Here is a 19,812-nt window from a genome sequence, read left to right as displayed (position 1 = left end):
GCAAAATAAAAAGAAGTACATGCTCCCAATTTTTAATCACTAGAGTGAGACCATTGACATTAGACCACCTGTGTGGTCTTTGGTCAAACGTCAACACAGGTATAATAAACAATACCTTGGTTCAATACATTTTTATAGTTATACACAACCATAGCATAGCATGTAAATAAATAATAAGTTAGATTAAAGCCCATAAAAACCCAGCCAGCTTATGAAAGTGAATGGCCTTTTCTCAGATATCATAATCCATAAACTCTTTTGCATCAGAAGCTTCTTTGGATTTGAAAACAACTACATCAAATCTATCCTGTTAACATACTCTTAATCCCTCTTGAGGGATTATGCTTTAAAAACAAAACATTGTTGTTTGTTTCCCCTTTTACACACACTTATTGCACACATTCCCAAGCATAAATTAATGTGACAGAGATTTCTGTTAAAACTTTGACATACTTATTGAACAATTATGATTAAGTTTGAGTCTCTACTGAGACATGATTCAATATTTGGTGGCTGGTAGAAACGTGCTATTTTTTTATACAATGTTTCCGCAATGTTGCTGACAGCAGAGCACATACACGCTGAGACTAAGCTAGCTTTCACATCCCCTTTGTTTACTAAAGTCCAAACATTTGTCAATAGCGTTTATATTCTTTTCCTCCTTTACCAGTTTGGTTTTACTGTGCACAAATTCAACCAAACCATGCTGCCATTGTGCAATACAATTTCACGTCCTCAATATTGTGCATGTCTTCTAACTGCTTGTTATAGAGCTTCCCTAATGATTAGTAATCTCACCCTTGTCCAGCATCCACCATATTAATTCCTAGAATTAGTGTAGATTGGTGCAGATTGCTTTCTCACCCGTCCGTGAAATGGAGCAAAGTTCATTAGCAAGCAACATGAGACCAACCTACAAATTGGCTTGGTTTTTTTGGTTCACTCTGGCTTTTAACATAACATAACATAACAAACCAAGAGTGAGAACTGCCAAAATGAATTGTCTATGAAGTAAAATCCACCCTTAAATCTAAATCTTTTCATTTTCTATTGTCAAGTAATCTATGCCTTTACACATGCTCACACTAGCATTTCACTTGTAATTACATAAAATGGCAGCTGCAAAAATTGAAATTCAAGAGAAAGACATTTAATAGATAAATGTCAGAAATACTACTAAGAGACAAACGATTATAAACAACAAATTAATTAGAGCAGTACCGAGTATCTGGAGTATCTGATTAATATCAGGAGTATCTGATTAACAGGATATATTTGAGAGAACAATCCACTCTGATAGCTCCTGGCAAATTATATAATTTATTTTCCAATCAAGGTATTACATTTCTGACTAAAGTCCTGGTCACACCCTAGGAGAGAGGGAGAGAGAGGGTGGAGGGAAAGAAGGAGGGAGAGAGATTGTGCACAAGGCTCATGCTTTGGCAACAGAAATGTTTGTAATGACAATAAAGTGAAATGAACTGAATTGAACTGAGAGAACGAAAGACTGAGAGAGTGACAGAGAATAATGGAGAGAGACAGAGAGAGAGAGATTACTAGCATAATGCTTCCATGGCAAACGCTTGGCTGACATAATTGTCCATCTAACCTGATCTAACAGCTTTTTACTTATTCAACAGAATTGAGACACTCCACCGACGCTGAGGACACAGCTGTGGGCAAGACTCAGCTTATATCTAATTCATCTACTGGAAGCGGATCTGACTAGGTTCACGGAAAGAATCCAAGCTTCCTGTTCCTTCCTCGCGCTCAGCTTTGATATAACGTCTGTAAGTACTGCAGGCCCAGATAAAAGCACGCGTATTGTACGTGTCATAGAAGCCACAGCTTCACAAAACAGACCTCAGTTTGGTTTGCAGTTAGGGTTCCAGAGAAACACTTCATAACTGTAACTGGACAGTTAATCTCCAAGAGGAATGACCTTAAACCCTCCATCTGTCCTTTACTCCACATGTATATACACTCTAAATCGCACCCAATACAGCTGTACACAATAGTTATAATTAGGAAATATAATTGGTGCTATCATCAAGACAATGGATGAGGTCTAAAATAGGTCATTATAAAAATCAAACTCAAAATCCTGGATTAATTATAGTATTGTATGAATATTTGAATGCCTGTTAACCAATTAGAAAAGGAAGAAAATTCCAAGGCTGTATTATTCTTTTCACTTCCTGGAGATGAGTCAATCAACATCTCTGGAATTAAAAAAAAAATTACTGGGGGTGATGAAAACAATGGTGAAATATCTGAATATTAAATCTTGCAAGCCACAGAATATTTTAGGGCAAAATATATTCAAAAAAAAATATTCAAAACCAACAGCCCTAAACAAAACAAATTATTTGAATTGACTAATTATTTGAAATGTTACTAGAAAGCTTGTCTGCTCTGACAAATTGTTAGAGAACCAAGTTTTCAACACACTTGTCCCTGGGTACGGTTAGACACTTTGTTGTACGTCGCTCTGGATAAGGGCGTCTGCCAAATGCCTGCAATGTAATGTAATGTAATGTTAATTCCATTACTCCACTCCCGCAGTTTCACTCCAGCCATAAAACAGTGGCCTTTGAACTTTCTGCATGATATATTCTGCTGGTACTGCAGAAGCGCAACTTCAGAGGCTGAAACACTAATGAAACTAACAGCATGCCTTACCTCCTGAAGAAAACAAGCAAACCGGTGGTCGGATTAGGCACCTTAATTACGAGCCAAATCAGACCTCGTAGCCTAGTCTGTACCCACCGCAGCTCACAATCTGACTGAGGGTCTAAAACCGGTGTGCACAATAGTGACTGCATATCACATTCACAGATGAATTCTACTCAGTTATAGAAAATTATGTATATGGGGCTCACAAACTAAATACGTGAGAAGGCTCGGGGATAAGAAGCAAACAGTAAAGAAATAATAGCAGGCTTAGGTGGTTATGTAAATTATGGATTTTCGTCGTGTTTTCCTGCGGCTGACCGTGTGGTATTGGCATGTTCCAGGTACTGTACTGACTTTCACCAGCAATCTCAATAAGCTGCATGCTGAGCACTCCAAAACTCCTATCCTCAGTGTGACGTAACCACGGCCAAAGACACACTATTTCCCCACAGGCTGAACCACTATACCAGCATACACACACACACACACACACACACACACAAAGACAGAGACATACACACACACACTCACGCACACACAGACAAACACACACGCATACAGTACATACACACACACAGACAGAGATACACACAGACACACACACACATACAGTACATACACACGCAGACAGAGATACGCACAGACACACGCACACACACACACATGCACACACACACACACGCACACACGCCCGCAGTGCGGTCCGTGCGGCCTCCTCGAGGGTCTCATTAATGTCCTTCGGGGGCCCCTAAAGCCCAGAGACCCGCGGGGACACTTCCTGAGCGGGATCACAGGCTCCGCGCTAATCCCCACCCAGCGTCGGCTTCCCGCCGGGACCCCGGCTCTCGTTAGCCCCGCCGCGGCTCCGCGCCCATTCACAGCCAGGTCGGGCCTCCGCCGGCGGGGATTAACTCCGTCCCCACGTCTTCATTGTTGTGCGGGAAAGTCTTTCCGCCGGTTAGCGTTCAGAGGGGCCGCCTTTGTTCCATTCGGTCGGGGAGTCGGTGCCTTGGCGACCAGTTTTTTTTTTTACACCCCTCCCCCCTTTAAATCCATGATGTTTTTCATTTTTCCTGCTTCTCAGGGAGCTAAGACATATTTGTGCCAATCAGAACAAATGTAATACTGCGAGCCCCGAAAATCGCTATATTTGTTGATAAAATAACAAATACCTCAAAAGCTTGAGTGCCAATGTCCAGTACTAGACCAGTGACCAATGCTTGTGGATTTCCTCAAATAGTAGATAGTATTCGCACACACTGTGGAAACACTGCATTTATAAACAGTTTGACAATTTATGTAATATTTGGCAACAATTTCTCCTCTCGGCATAATAATTAAAAAGATAGGCTAACTGTTTCATCGTCACAGATGCAAATGGCTCCAAGAAACAACAAAAAAAAGACAAAAGATGAAAGTTTTCAAAGTATTAAACAACTTCTTGAAGCACAGCATTTCCATAATTATATTATATAAATGTATATATAAATATGCTTTGAAATGTTGCAATGATTCATTCGATTATGTACTTTCATCACCAGCCGTATAGAATTACAGTTAACTAGCTTGCTAAACTCTTTGGAGACCTTGCAGAGATCTTGCCAGCTTAAGCCAAGAATCTAAAACTAAAGCCACCTGACATGTGCAGTTAACAATGGCAGATGATGGAGCCACAAACACTTTGGAAAAACTCTACCTGGTTCAACGGAAATATACAGTAAGGTGTCTGGCCACAATTAGGCCATGCAATGTCATATTAATTCACGGAAGCACACAGGTGTGGCATCTTCTGGGATACTAAGCCTCACTAAATAATCAAGCGCATGTGTGTATCTGCCAGGAAGGTTTGAATGAATAATTGTATCAGCTACTCTGACTGACTGACAGGGAACCCTGTGCACAAGGCAAAATGACACTGCTTTCCTTAGGCCTTATCCAACGCTTGACATACTCAAATTGCCAGTGGCCAGGCATGACAGCGTTTGCCGAACTACGCATCCTCCTAGGGTACATTTTACTGCTCTACCCCACATGGTGCTGCACTTGGAGACTTCCATTATAAATTAAATCGCCACAGGGCAAAACGAAAATCTCACTGCGAAGAAAAAAAAACCAAGCATGTTCATGATGAGCTATGGCTACATCATCATCTCCATATCATAGAAATACAACAGTAGGAGCCTCCAATACCCTTTCCTTTCCACATAAAGTAAGTGGCTCCAGCAGTCAGTCACACATTGCCCTTGAATGTTATGCTCAGTGGGCTTCACTGACAGGCATCGTTTCTCGACAGCAACTGAGCGTGTCAGTTTTGCTCTGGGCACAAAACTTCACCCAGCAGTGGGTAAAACAAAAGCGATTGGCGATGACATTACAAGTTATGCAATAGTGCAGCGTTGCTAAAGAGCATTAAGCAGCTTATGGGATGAAATCTTGTACAAATTCTTGAGGGAAACAAAGGCTTATTAAACGCTTTAAAAGCTCCTGGATTTGCCTTGCTGTAAAAGAGTGGCTGGATAAAGATTTTGCATTATCTGATGAAAACCTAACATGAGGGGCTCTGATAACAAATATTCACATATTCCTGCACACCAGAAAGGGTGCAATCTCAATCACATTAATCAGCTGAGGTCCACACATCCAGGGGTCCACACCCTGTGAGAGCAAATTACTCACAGCCATGAGACTGAAGGTTAGCCCACAAATGTAAACCCCCTATCAGTAAATAAGCATTGACAGAGAGATCTGTCTTCAGACTAAATGAATTAATGAAATTCATTTCTTATACATTTAAATTACAGTCAAAAGACACAAATTACGTTGAATTTTAATTTAATCACCATAGTTGATAATCAGTTGGTACTGACATGCTTTTTTAATCACAATCTTGAGAGGAAATATGCATTGCATAAGACCTTGGTGACCAATAGTACTCAGTACACAATATGGAATTTAATTTATTTTTTAATATTATTTTTGCTATAGCAGTCATCTTGCTATTTCTTTCCTCTCAGAAACTAAATGAAACGCATTTAGCCGCAACACAACCCAAGAGCGTTGTTTGCAGATCTCCCCGACATAATGAGAATCCCCCCCCCCAGTCGTTGACGCAGTTATTTTTCCCATGGCTTGACTGAAGCCGGTGCTCCCTGAATAGGAAGCTCCACAAACTGACCTAATCTATCGCCGCCGCCGCCGGACTGGGGCGGTCCGTCGGGCCATCGCCGCGGTGACCGCCGCTGCGCCGCCACAATGGCCGCTTGTTTGAGGGACGCGCTACAAAGGGGCTCGAGGCCTGCGGCTGACCCGGCTGACAAACACGCGTCCTTTCATCCCCCCGACCATCTCTCTCAGTCGAGCGCCCTGATTGGTGGAGGCCAGGCCCGGTAAACAAAGGTATGTAAATAGGGGAACCTGACAATGACATCACACAATGCACATGCAGAAACTAGGCTGAGCTCCCGGCGCGGCAGAAATGCCAGCTGACTTCGCGCTGGAATAACTCCCCGCGAAGCTGCTGCCCGTGCCGCCTCGCTGAACGTACCGCTACACTGCTGATTTACGCCGAAATGTTTTTCTGACGGTACGCCTCCGTGGAGCCGCCACTCAAACGAGGCACGCGCCGTACGCAGGCTGAGGCCTTTCAACGCCATCTGCGCGGTGTTATTTTTGGTCACGGTTCGCCGGAATGCAAAAGCACGTTTCAGATACGTTTGGCTTTCTTCAACCACTTTTCATAGGGTTCAGTTAGACTTGCTTCAGACATAAATCAAATGGACATTCTACATTCAGTTCATCAACTAAAAAGCCATATTTGGTTCTAAGCTATTCACCAGTCTCTTTAAATCCTCTCATCTCAACATCTTCATGAAAAAGAAGGGACAGCACTGGAGATTTAGCTCCCATGGGATATTACAGAGATAAAAGATGACCAAATTCATGCCGCTGTATGGGGCACACCTCCCCACTGAGATGATGCAGCTGGTGCTCATGCTCCTGCGTTGGTTCTAAAAAATGATTTGACATAATTTTCCCCTATCTGAGTAGGCTGGCTGCGTGGAGTCTGACCTACATTCATTCTCTGCTTGCGAAGGAGTGGAGTGGAAGAATACATCATAGAGCATCCATGGCTGCTCTTTCAAACTGTCCAAAATGCTTTACCTCTGTATTACTGTTTGGCGTATGGTATTTATTGAAATATGATCTGGTCAAGACCCCAGGGGTGTATTCCTCTGGCCCTGGTGAGGGTTCAAGGCTACAGTTCATGCACACACGTGTGGAGGCGTAGGGTAGGTCAGCGCACACGTGTGGAAGCGTAGGGCAGGTCAGCACACACGTGAACACACCTGACAAGCTCGCCTGGTCCACACACACAATGAACACACCTGACAAGCCTGCCTGGTCCACACACACGATGAACACACCTGACAAGCCTGCCTGGTCCACACACATGATGAACACACCTGACAAGCTCGTCTGGTGCACGCACGCACGCACTACGGGATCTCCGCGCGTGTCATCAGATACTCATGAAAACGAGGCGGTGTACTTCCACAGTTCTCACATTTCCAGCCGCTCCTGGGAACGACGGCTCAAAACATTTGCCTTACATTCAGGCCGGTCCCTCAGAAGCAACTGGCGGGGGCCGCGTTAGCCCGAAATGGATTCCCTACAGCAACGCTGGGGACCGTTCTCACAGTCAAGTTCACCTGTCTTCCCACAAACAAACAGCATGGTTGAAAGACAGGATCCCAGGAGACATTGTACACCTTCGCACTGTTAAAATTGATAGAATAAAAGCTAAGCATTGGGCTAAAAATAAAATTTAAAAAGTACACTACCCCCAAAAACCATTTTGGGAATGAAGCTAATTGGTTCTGGCAGCTTCAATGGCCACTGGGACTCTATAAATATTTGACCGATGTTAATAAGCATGTCACCCTCCTGGTAGGACACTGAGCTGGGGAGAGAGAGCCAGCTGGAGTTCTGCACATGCGCAAGCACCATCAGACATTCAGACGGTCTTACTTTTGTCGAACTGACCTCAGGTCAGTGCCACTCAATCTCCGTTTCACAGAGGAGCCATCTTGAAAGGCACTGAGGGCTGACCTCAGTTCATCTACCAATCATCCTTTAATGTGAGCTTACACTAGAGCTCGAAATGTGTTTTCATTTTTCAGTGGGACCCCTTTCAGTAGGAAAAAGAAAGCAGTAACAAAAGAATAGCAGAAGCCCCCTCCAAGGCGTGACAAAGAACTTTGTTATTTGTCACACTACAGTAACACTCATTGAAATGATGACAGTCTTACAGACAAGGATGCCACCCATTTTACTGTTGCAGTCTTACCAGGCGAGACATTTTTTTCTGCTGACAGTTGTTGAGGCAAGGATAACAACATAAATGCATGAGGAAATCAAACAGATAAAAGATCAAAGAGAAATCTCAGATGCTATCTATGAAAATAATATCACCTCGAACTTTCATAAAATAAAATTATAAATAAGTGTAAATGCAGTTAAATATGTACACATCCGGGTGTCCCTCACAAATAGGAATATTCTATGCATTTATTCTGAGGCCTGACTGAGTTCTTGCTCTCATTCTACAGAACCCCAAGCACAAACACAAGTACAGTGTATGTTGACTAAAAATACAGACCAATTTTTGCATTCTGCTATCTGAAACACAGGATATACCTATAAACGTCAGAGAAGAAGGGGTGGATTTCAAAATGCTGCACTTGAAAATATTTATAGCTCTAATTCACACCGTCCTCTCCTTTGTAAAAACACAAAGCACACATGCGTTTAACAAAGAACCGCCATGATTGTCTGTTTAAGCCTTACGCAAACAAAACTCATAGTGAGAAAAACATAGTGGGGTTCATGTGATTTCAAGGTGTGGCCCTTACTAAAATGACTGCAAAATGTTCTTACAGTAGATGAAACTTGATATTAGTCTACAGTAACAACACACTAAAAAGGTTTCTTTAATCATCCTACTTGTAAATCAGAGGAGTTCTAAGAATCTTGCTCAAATCCTTACTTCTCACTTTACACTCCCCAAATAAAATGTTGTTGTCAATGCAATTTAGCCTTAAGCGTTTTTTGTATCTGTTTGAGTCCAATTACACCTTTGCTTATCATAATTTGAACAGAGCTTGTGGTTTCAGGCACCAGGTTTGGGCCCCTTACAATGTTTGTGGCACAGTCACATATTATTCCAGTTGTCTCATCGATGATTATATTCTGAAAGTGATATGAATGTTTTTATAACATCTAGGTTCTTGACTGTGTTTTCCTCAGATCAAACAGTTACTTGGCAACCTTCTGAACAGCCGGCATCATTAGTGCATGGCACAACAAAAGAACTGCTGAAAAATCACCTGTTGATCAAGGTTTTTCTGGGCATTATGTCTTCCGCAAAATGTCAATTCAACTTTTGGAAACTGAATTGTTAACAACTGGAATTACATTAGCTAAATATTTAAGCTTAAGAACTTTATTGTCATATACAAGAATGATATGATATACAGTGTTCAAGGAAGATGACAATCATAGAATCATAGTGTAGCATAGTGTATAGTGCAGTGTGGCCATATTATAATTGCCTTGGCTTATGGAAAAATGTCAACAAATTTAAAATGAAAGCTATACAATAAATACTTACTTTCATTAAACTACGGGCAAAGGCAGAATTGTTGGGATTGACAGTAACATTTAAGGGAAGGAAAAGTATTTTCTTTCTTGTTACATAACATAACATAAAGGTCAGCAGTTTTTCCCTATAGTGCTGAACATAATGTAAATTATTTTCATTTCTTAAATATTGAGGTGCCTCCTCTTTTGATTAAATTAAATAGATGGCACAATATGACAAATGTGGTTATAAAACATTGTGCTTTCTCATTAACACACATTTCACATTGCAAGATAGTCTCTCGTTGTTTTTACTTAATTTCTGCAAAGCTCTACCCACTGGGCTTCTGGTTTCAACTCAAATTCAACAGCAGCAACAACCTTGTGAACAATGAATGTCGATGACTCAACAGCTTAGTCTGTTTGAAGACTGCTTGAGTTCAAATCACACGTTCAGCTCTCCCATTCGCCGCCCCGGATCTCCACTTTAATTTGAGGTGCCCCACAGAGTGTGGCATTGCCTCTCTGTCTGTGAAGCCAGCCATCACCGAACAGCGGCATGACCGTGTCAGTTAGACTATCCCCTGCCCACGGCCACCGCACAATAATCAAAATTCACACTAAGGGTTTTCACTGCAGGTCCCTGGATGAAACCACTGAAACATCACCAAAGCTTATATCAGACAGCTAATAATTTTCTATCTGGGAGCACTTTCAGAATCTTGTCTTGACATGCAACTTTATACCCAGGCAGACAAAGAGAACTTGTGGACTAGAAATATAGCCTAAACAAAGTGCATTGTGCTCTTTGAACATCATGTTCCTAAAGAACGACAACTTTATACAGTATTTCATTCTTCAAAGGGATTTTCAGTGCATGTCACTGGCACTCCCTGTGTGTTTAATTGACTTCCATTGAAGGCTCTCTATTTCTCTACTGGTTTCCCGCTAAGCTCTGAGCTGCTCGTTTTGACCTTCATCACTCTGTCTGCACAATGCCTTCCTTCACACCAGACTATCTCTCAAGCTCATACAATCCTAATTCTTACTCAGAAAACCACTCCTCCTTATTACACCAAGTCTTTTCTTAAGCAATTGAGACATAAGCACATTTTCACCATTTTTAGCGTAGTTCAGTTTTTATACTGGGTTTCATTTAAAATTCAATGCGAGTGGTGTAAAGTATTTTAGATCTCATAACTAATGAGCAATTAAGAAAAACAATGTAACAGCGGTAACAGTTCCCAGTTAAAAATGCCAGACTGGGCATACTTTAACAGTCACATGAGGAAACATGCTGATCCGTGCTCGACAACAGCAGCGATCGTTGTTCAGTTTATAAAGAATTATTCCCATGGAGTTTAGAATTTCATAAACATAAAAGTTCAAACCATACAGTCTAAAAGATGGTCCTTTGGCTAATAAAGGAAACACCTACACAGCTTTGTAACTAGTGTTGCATTTAAGATAAAAGTCCCTCCAAGGCCCTCCCTTTAAATTTTTATATAAATCCAAGGCAAGTTTTGGCACAGGTAAGTGGACTTACTTAATATAACACTGCAGTTCAATTGATGATCTACTAAATGCATGCATGCAATAACCAAAAATATGAAATATGCATAATATACAAGTGTATAAATAATGTGAGGAACTGATGAGTAAGCCCTGAAAAAAAAAGCTTTATGCTGAATCTTACATTTTCACTTGGCCCTTTGGATGGAAGCTTTACTACAGTGGTGTGAGGAACAATCATCAGAGGAATAGGAACATAACAACAGTAGCCGAAGGAGGACCGTTTCTTTGGCTGGAGTTCTGAATCTCCCATAGACAAATACGCAGTACGGTTGGGGTAGTAGCGCTCTGGAACACGATCCAAGGAGAGGTGCCAAGGGCTCGTGCATCAGTCGCCAAGGGAACCGCAGCGCTCTCTGGGATTGGTTGTGCTGCATTTGACTAAAATAAGCGGCAATAAATAAAGAGAGAGGGCCTTCTGGCGCTGCCGGGCAGGGAAAAAAGGACGGACTCGGACGGGAACGTCCTCCCTGACGTCAGAACCAGCGACCTGCCCTTATTACACAGGCCAGCGACATCTTTTCACCAGCGCCTGCCGAACAAGAGAAGCACCTGTATAAATCGTTTGATAAAAAAAAAGAAATTAATGAAAGCAGTCCCTAACAATGGGTTTCGCTGGCCTTCATTAAGGGCCTGTGTGCATGCGGTTATGAGGCAGATAACAAACGTGTCGCTACCAGCGTGGTAGCATTTTCAAATGCGCTTATCATTATGTTCAGATTTGTTCTGTAGTCATGCTTTGTTTTTGCTACACTTAAATACAGTTTTTGTCATCCACTAACATGTAAAGCCTCAATGGATATCTCGTTACTCTATCACACATAACTGATTACGTAAAATGACAACTGCTTACTATTGTCCAACTACTTTGTACATTACATTACATTTATTTAGCAGACACTTTTATCCAACTTTGTAGTTTCAGTTTTCCTTTCATATGTTTCATTTGGAGAGCTTGGGCAGCACAGCACTGATAATTAAGTGATGACAACAGCCACTGACCACAAGTGAATGGCTCAATAATTTTATCACAGAGGACATTTAGCCGAGTTGAAGTACCAGGAGTATGTGGATTGTGAATACAATACAAAACAGGATGTCACCCCCCAAAGATTTAATGAGAGGGCAATATGTTCCTTCATCTTGGGGGCTTGGCCTTTAGCTCAGTGAGATAATCCTATTACTTTCTGCGTTATGTGGACATCAAGGGAATGAATTTGAAGCCAAATCTAGAACTACCCATATCTTGGAACAAGTGCCTGTGCATTATATTTTATTTGTCAACCCCAGCAGTTTGGATTGTTCTCACAATTTGTGTGTGAAGCGGAGAGATGTCCAAGAAAGCATGTGGAGAAGAGGTAAACCGAGGCACTTTGGTTGACTTGAATTTACTGCATACCTGATGCGAGCAAGCCAAATATCAGTTATATTCAGCTAATAACACAAATGCAGGGGATTACCATAGATGCTGGGGATATTTTATTATTCACTATTCCGGAAAGATCTAAAGTGTTGTAGCTCTTCAGTAAGAGAGGTACCTAGTTAGGCGTTAAGGCATTTGCGGACTGAATCCACTCTGGCAAGCACATGGACACTGCTAATTGCTGCTTAGTCACAGTGTCTTCACCTGAATCAGTCACATTCAATCTATCATGCAAAATGCCACTGTAAGAGCTGGAATTAGCAAAAGAGAGAGGATTATCAAAAAAAGTCCTAAGATTAAGTGGAATTCCACAATATAAAGTAATAAAAACATTTAGCCTATTTTATATACTGTGCTTATTCACAAACCAAAAACTGGTTTGCACGAATGCCCTTAAAGGAGCCAATAACACTTAAATGGCTTTGTCTTTTGTTTGTTCACAGGTTGAGGTACCTGTGCTATTATGAGATCCAGAATAGTTTGCGTGAAAATTGAAAAGGGTTATTAGATTTGAAATTCCCATGCAGGTGTTTCCATGTTATAACATATGAATTGAATGAAGAAAGTAGTGAGAATAAGGTTTTATTGCTCCATGTTGAAGTCTCACGTGTTTTCCCTCATTGTTCCATCCTTCATTTCAGTTAAAATGGCTGTGTCTGGAGTTCAGGAATAATTATTCCCTGCGGAAATAATCTTATAAAGGGGCATCACACCTAATGACACAAGAGGCCAAAAAATAAAAGTGTGAGAACTGAACACAGAAAAACAAAACAAAAACAAACTGTTGTATCGCTGCCAAACAATTGTGTAATCTTGATAATACCCAGGAGCCCCTTGGCATCGTGGGAGGGATGCAGTTTGGCTGCCATGGTGACAAACAGGTGGGACGCCGAGAGAGGGAGCCAAAAAAAATTATGTTTACAAGCAGTAGAAACCCAGTGAGGGATCCATTTCCCCTTTGTAATTTCAAAATACTAAAACCACACCAGAAGATTACCATAAAACTACATAGATTTGCTGGTGAAAAAAATATTATAATTGATAAGTAGAAATTAATAACCTATATCACACAGTGCTAAACCCCAAGACTTCCACAATTCTGCCACTTAGTTTGTCTCCAATGAGTTGATTTTTTAATGTCAGCATGGGCAGAATAAACTGTACTTGCAAAACCCTGTAACATATTTTAATATGGTGCTATTATGTTTAGATACCACCTGATTTGTGATGCATGTTTGACATTTACATTTTCTATCTGCTATCTGTCCAAAGTTCAACGTTCAAAACTGCCCCATGCCCAGTACACTTTGAAGACTAGCCAATTTACAGTAAGATTTGGATAGGCAGATAGGGACAAGAGTACCTGGTCAGTTTACGCTTCCCTTACCCATTTCGCTTATCACTCACCCTGTTACGGTCTGTCCCTAGACCGGCTCATAACAACAGGCGATGTCTATTTCTGATTTTTCACCTCATTAAATGGTCGGCCTATAAGATATTCATTGATGTTCCTCTGGTATCCTTTATAAAATAAGACTTAACACCGGCTTTAATAACAAAGTAGACAATCTTTGCAGAATGGATATGGTCTATAACTGTGGGAAGCAAAAAGATATGGCAACTTGTGAAACTCACTACAAAAGGTAAATATAGCCTATGTTCACGTTGTATGTCAATTGAAATTTAAGGTCATTTGCAAAGTTTTGATGAAACACAAAGATTTGTCTGCCCACCATTTGTAGTAGGCCTAAGCCAGGCAATTAACCGACATGCATCTCTCACTGTAACAGTGAAGGAAAACCTGATGACCTTGGCTACAGGATACCGCTGAATTACACTGCCAGCAAGTCATTTTCTTATTTTATTCCACCATTTTAATTTGTTGAAACTCCACAACTATTTTTTCAACTGCTCTCTCACACAAATCAATCAAGTGTTTCAAATGGCTTCAACGTTAGAACGGAGCTGACATTTCCCCAGTTAGTCTTTGTTTCCATGACAACGTGGAGAGCGAATCCTCCCCCCTGACCTGACCCAAGCTTTGCCCCTAAACGCTTAAATGCATTGCTTGTAATTCATGTCAGCATGAGAAATGGCACTGAAAGGCCAAGCAAACTGAGGGTTTTTGGAGACCGGACCAAACCGGGTCAGCTCGGCACGACCCTGGGAGACAGGAAAACTCGACTGAACATATGCCTACAGTAGCAACTTACAATCAGCAAGGAATGTAATTTAGTGTAGGAGAACTAAATACTATTTCACGAAGTGTGGAACGTTACCAACTTGCTAAGCTACATACATTTAATAATAAGCGCATATGGCTACTGTTGTTATTCAGGATTTTCCTTTCATTTAATGATCATTTTCTCCGGCCCCATTTATGACCCTGCCAAAACCATCTCAAGGCGGCACGGCTTTGTTACCTGAGCGCTCCAGGCAATAGCTCAACTTTCAAATGAAAACGTTTCAGCGTGTGCACCCTGTAAAGATACCCGTTATCAAGTTTCATCGTTGGTATATTTTACACACAACGGAAAAGTGACGCTCACCACCACCCAGCTGTCCCTTCCGTAAAAACAAACAAAGCAGGCTAATGGGTAGCCAACGGAACCGCAGCCAACCGGGGTCTCAAAATTGAAGTTGGTTTGTGGCATCTTGACAGAAACGCGCATAATTGCTTTCTTGGGGTCTCCTTTGAGAATGCACTGTTCTAAAATTTTACCACCGCAATATAACTATTTTCTTAATAAACTAATGAATTATTACAATAATAAAAATAAATAAATAGATAAAAATGTAACGTGTTTATCATGGAAACACAGTAGCCTAATTATATATACGGAGCAAAAATATGGATAATAACGTCAATTGTCCTACAGTAACCGATTACACTAAAAACGTTGAAGAAAGTACCTCCCATTAGGTTATTTATTCTTTGTGCAAATCAGTTAACCTAAATGAAGGTACTACATTTTATGAATAACATTAGCTAATTATACCCGTAGGCTATATTTGCAGGCTATATAGGCTATGCCGTGGACATTTTTCTTTACCGATTTCTGATGACAATCCATAGAGCGAGGCTACACTGGTAGAACCGACACAAACGGGCTACATTAACCACCCAACCTATACTGCGTAAAATACCAGATTAAAAAATGGTAACCTATGTTTATTCCCCATAACAACTTGAACAATCATGTTTGAGAGGAATGTTAAGACTAGAATAACCAAGATCTCTACAAAATTAAAACCATGTGTAGATATATTGGTTACTTTAGTATCAATATTTTCTCTGGTGAACATTAACGCGATTAGTCTTTAGGTGTGCCAATTAAGATTGTCCACATAAGCGTAGGCATCAATTTTACGGAGATTGCACCTTTTTGGTTGGTGACCCAAATGATGTGTCAAACCCACTCATCGCTGCAGTGGTACAGAAAACAATAAAAATATACACGTATATAGGGCGAAAAAATGGGTATCCATTTCAAATGGGTAACTTACCATAAATATTACGATGGTATGCAATTAGAATTTATAGTCCCAATGTTTCAAACCAATGAGAATGAGAAGGGTCCTTATCCTCTGGTCGCGAACGGACACACACCTACTGTGAGCAGCTCTGTCAGGGAAATGTGAAAATCAAGCAGCTTCAGGCGGAGCATCTGCGCCTGCGCTGATTACTGGGACCAGCACAGGTGAAAGCATGGAACAAGTTTGTCTCTGAAAACTTCCCTACAAAAGTTGAAGCCGGCGAAGCCACAGATCTATTACTTACATGACAGCTGAAAAACTACTAGGTGACGTCACGAACGATTTTGGCGACTGCGCTATAACTTTTCTGAACCTTTAGCCTAAATCTGAAATCAGCGTGGGACAAAATTGTGGGTTATTCCACCGTATTCTACAGGTTATGTTGTTGCGCGTGGACAGAGAAAACAACAGTCTTCTGTCCTTATTTAAAGGGACCATTTGCTGTGCTGGATGCCCTTGTGCAACGAAATATACGCAGTACAGGAACAGTGCAAGAAGCAGAATGATTCAAACCAGTCCTCTCCCTGAATTTCTGCACGGATGCCGCACAGATTGTTCAATTTCACTGTTTAAGGCTACTGCGTATAGGATTATGCTAGATTTAGGCGCAACCATGCTCACCGGTTTGCCATACAATCAGTAAATACGTTTTGTGGGACTAGCGCAAGGGTTTAGCATACATCATGATTGTGTAAACCACCGTGGGGAATGTCCCTAACTAGTGCAAACTGAACGCATCACAGATTGCCATGACAGCATAGGACGCAGTTGTTACATGACGTAACAGTGCAGAACGATTTCCGTGGCTTCCCTACTATGACGCAATAACGCAATATTGGTCAGTCTATATATTCCAGTACAATTATAACGTAGTTTATTGGTTGGCAAGTTTCGTTGGAAAGTCTTTCTGATGGATCGTTTTCGGATGAAAATACAGTAGGCACGTTTTATTCTTCAATTTTTTTTATACCTTTATTTTTTTTGGTTTTCTCTATTGAAACTTCTTAGGTTAATTTCTCTTGTCGCCTATTTTAAGACTCAAAACATGGGCTGAATAAGATATCTGACGGCGAAGCTCGGTACTCGTTTGCATTGTTGCTTACTGGATTTTGTAATGGTATAGCAATTTTGAGCAATTTTATGTTGGTGAGCTAGACAATGTTGCCAAACTTTCATATCAACTAAGGGCATGGTTGAGAAGTGCTATGATATCCAGGAAAACCTGCAGCATCAGGCAGTGTTCACCCAGTTGATTTCTCTAGCTGACAGGCTAAAGCACTGGACCCACTTTCTGGCAACATTAACCACCAGAGGGCAGGGGTTTAAACATCAGACAGATCGGTTTTGCCCAGCTGTCATCTTCCAATGAAATTGGAATTGATCTGCCTGAAACTTAGCCTGCCCTCTAGTAATATCATATGTAATGTAAGCAGTAATTTGTTTTTTGGTTAAACTTTCTGTGTCTTTTATATTCCATCCCAGCCTTCTGCGAATCAACATCAACAAGGTCAGTGCATGGTCTCCCTCAGCCAGATCACCGTCAGCTTACCTGCCCAAATTTCATATTCCCGGGAAGAGCTCCTACAGCTCCAATATATCTGGTCACCACATCACCGGATATCTGATGGCAGAGGAGCTGTTCATGTACAGGTGAGGCAGTGTGAGATGAGTGATATCACTAAGGCAGTGTGAGATGAGTCATATCACTGAGGCAGTGTGAGATGAGTCATATTACTGAGGCAGTGTGAGATTTTGGCTTGAGGGATATCACTGAGGCAGTGTGAGATGAGTCATATCAGGCACTGTGAGATGAGTGATATCACTGAGGCAGTGTGAGATGAGTCATATCACTAAGGCAGTGTGAGATGAGTCATATCACTGAGGCAGTGTGAGATGAGTGATGTCACTGAGGCAGTGTGAGATTTTGGCTCTGTGAGGCAGTGTGAGATTTTGGCTTCAGTGATATCACTGAGGCAGTGACTGCTCCTTTCTGCAGTAATAGTCTAGCCGGGACCATTTTGAATGGAGAGGTTGCTGCTGCTGCCCAGACACACAGACTTCTCTCTATGACCCTATTGTGCATGTATGCAAATTAAATAAACAAAGGAAATGAACCAGAAGAATCCTGTTTTGAGTACTGCTAGGCCCTGCTCTAGTTCTAGCTTTCAAAGAGTGCAATCAATGTCTCTCTGCAACCCTATTCCTACATTTATTTGCTGCCACACCTGCAGTATGAATCCCTCTTAGGCCAATTTATAGAGCAAAGTTCATGCATATAAAATACATGTATACACAAGTGGCAAGCATACACGTGACAAGCTTATAACCATGTACAGTGCCCTGCTAAATTATTCACAAAATATATCATAAAGAGTGCCAGTAATGAGCTATATTGTATGCAAAAAAAAAAAATCAAAACTTATTTTGCTTATACAATAAATGAATTAAATTTCTTGGTAAGAAAATATTTTGTTTATCAAGTAATACTTTTAATTAATATTGTTTAATTAAACCAGGCAGTTTATAGCTCCAGGACGCATAGCTGTGGAGGCTAAGAGAGAAGTAATTCTTAATACAATGGGTGGATGTCATGTAAATATTAGCCTGATATGAATGTGCCCGCTAAAATATGTTACACGATCAATGCTAAAGATCGAGCTAGAATCAGGGAAGGTCAGTAGAATCTTCTGGTTTTCCCTTCTGTCTGATAGTCCATAGTCCAATAATGTCACCAATTGGCCAGAGATTACACACACCTGGTGCATCAGGCTTAAATGAGGCCCTACTGGCCCAGCACTACTGGCCCACAAGGGCCAGATTTGAGTGTCCCTGTACTAGCCTTTTATGATTTATACATCACACACCATACTGCATGCAGCAGGATGTTTGTGCTGAGACCATAAATGGCGGGTAATGCAGAATCCAGAAGGTTATTCTGAGATTGTGCAGGCCCATGCCTGCCTGTGGGTCTCTGAGCTTCATGCAGGGCCTTAGCCATCAGCGTGGTGCAGGTGTCAACTGGAGGGGGCTCATTATAAAATGGGGCTGGGGAAGAGCTGTGAAGAGCTGGAAGCTGAGCTGAGAACATGAGGGCAGAGGAACAATGACCAACATGTTCCCATAAAACCACAGTACGGCAGGCGTATTTCACCCAGCAGAGGCAAGCGGGACAGAGGCTCCTGACAATCATTAACGAGGCAGCAGCCCCAGGGTAAGGCCGGCCACACACTGAATCTGACATTAATTGGCTTCCCTCCCGACCTCTGCAGATAAGCCAAGGTGTGTTCTCAGAGCTCGAGATTTCGGTGAATGACAGGAAAGGCCATAGCAAAAAGACAAAAGAGAAACCAAAAGCCGGGCACTCATTCTTTTTCCATTTGCTCCAAAGAGCAGCATACATTGTTAACAAGATCCACAGTCTTGCAGGGAATAGTACTATAAAACAAGAGCATTGCAATATTTATAAAGGCCTGCAATGAAAGAAAGCCGTGGCATTAGTATTGCACATATAATTTAACATTTTATCTATAGTCTCCCAGAAGAAACACTTGACTTACCAAAGTCAAAGAATATCTTTATTATCATCGGTGAGTAGATGACCTTTCTTCCTACTGTTGCATACCATGTTGTGAAGCATATGAACAGATACAAAATGAAAACAGTATGTGTAGCTACAGTGCAAAAAATGTGCACACAGACACAGTAGATACAAAAAATTATATGGTAGTGCAGAGAAAATAAAGCCAGTGACAAGTAGTAGTACAGAAATACCACATAAAATGCATTTAAAAAACACAGAAACGAGTCTGTTGTAATTTGTAGTTACTTGCACCACAGTACCAGTTACCTTCACCCAATGTTCTGTTAATTACAGCTAAAACCGTCAAACATAATTGCACAAATGTTCCTTCAGAAACGTACAAATTTTAAATATATAAGAGATTTCACAACATTTCAGATGCTGG

The 19,812-nt window shown here is 41.2% G+C and overlaps 1 protein-coding gene across 2 annotated transcripts in view; it reads right to left on the bottom strand.

The window, feature by feature from the left end:
* The window catches only part of LOC135259743 (FH2 domain-containing protein 1-like), a 33,130-nt gene extending 17,172 nt beyond the window's left edge, over positions 1 to 15,958 (bottom strand). For both annotated transcript variants that reach the window (XR_010331361.1, XM_064344444.1), the window contains exon 1: positions 15,818 to 15,958. The gene's annotated coding sequence lies outside the window, so the exon portion shown is untranslated. The remainder of the gene's footprint in view (positions 1 to 15,817) is intronic.
* Positions 15,959 to 19,812: the final 3,854 nt, after the last annotated feature.

This window comes from Anguilla rostrata, chromosome 7 (genome assembly GCF_018555375.3).
Source record: "Anguilla rostrata isolate EN2019 chromosome 7, ASM1855537v3, whole genome shotgun sequence".
Classification (NCBI taxonomy): domain Eukaryota; kingdom Metazoa; phylum Chordata; class Actinopteri; order Anguilliformes; family Anguillidae; genus Anguilla; species Anguilla rostrata.
This window is presented reverse-complemented; position numbering and strand designations above follow the sequence as displayed.